Here is a 1304-nt window from a genome sequence, read left to right on the forward strand (position 1 = left end):
CCATCCATTAATAACATTATCACAAGAGGAAACAAAGTGGAACGAGGCTAGTTACTCCATCCATACCGAACCATACCATAGTTCCTTAGACCTATCGGTTCAATCTCATACCAAGTCATGCATTCACATTCCATACACTAATCAATAGGATATTTGAGGCACTTTCATACATCATTTTATTTTCGTTACAATCATACAACCAAACGACCTTTCACCTATTCCACGATAAATCTTATGTACGTGACTTCAATTATAATTGTCACATAGGTTCAAACTTACCAAGCTCAACTCCAAATATAAACATAGTGCCTATTAGCCATGAACTCAAGGTACTTACCCGATCCGCTGTCCGTGATCAACTCAATAATGTCGCACACTTAGTGCCCATAGTGATTCAAAAATATATATTAAGTCCGCACACTCAGTGCTATATAATCAACTCGCACACTTAGTGCTATATAATCAAACTCGCACACTTAGTGCTGTACAATTTAAACCCGCACACTTAGTGCCAATCTCATGATCATAAATGTTTATACCCGCACAGTTAGTGCCGAAATCAACAACTCAATACATCTCGCCTCTTTTCTTTTCATTCAACACTTTCATCACCACATGCATACATGTATATAAATTTATCATTCCATTCGGCATAATTACATAGACATTATGTCTATTTAGATCAATACAAAATATATGCTTGGTGACTTACCTTATGTTGGGGAAAACGATTCCAACTCGGCTACTCGATGTTCTTTCCTTTGCCCTTGCTTGCCTCTCCACCTTTAACTTCTTCAGCTAAATCGATAAATTAACTAGTTTAACCGTCTTGCTAAATATTTATATCAAAATATTAATGATTTCATAGCATAGGAGACACATGGCCAATTCTTATCTTTCTACCCCATGCTTTTGAACTATTTGGTTAACAACCATATACTATCACCCTATTGTCGATAATCCAATCAAGGATAGTATCACAATTATGTACACCCATATAGCCGAATGTGCAAGATTAAATTCAATATCACCTATATACTTAATTAGATGGCCGAATATACCAAATTAAACTCAACATTAAGTGTCACAAGAACCCTAATCTAATTTGCAAATTGCTTGGCCAAAGACTCACAAGTGCCTTATCTATAACCTATTCGGCCTTACTACTTAAACTTAGCCTTTCATACATTTATATCTAATGTCATAGAGATGCCAAATCCTTAAGTGTTCCAACATCTAACTTACTCAATTCAACACATCGAACAACATTTATACCGATTTTGCTAGCACACAAGCCTTTGGCC

Source organism: Gossypium hirsutum, chromosome A13 (assembly GCF_007990345.1).
Source record: "Gossypium hirsutum isolate 1008001.06 chromosome A13, Gossypium_hirsutum_v2.1, whole genome shotgun sequence".
NCBI lineage: Eukaryota > Viridiplantae > Streptophyta > Magnoliopsida > Malvales > Malvaceae > Gossypium > Gossypium hirsutum.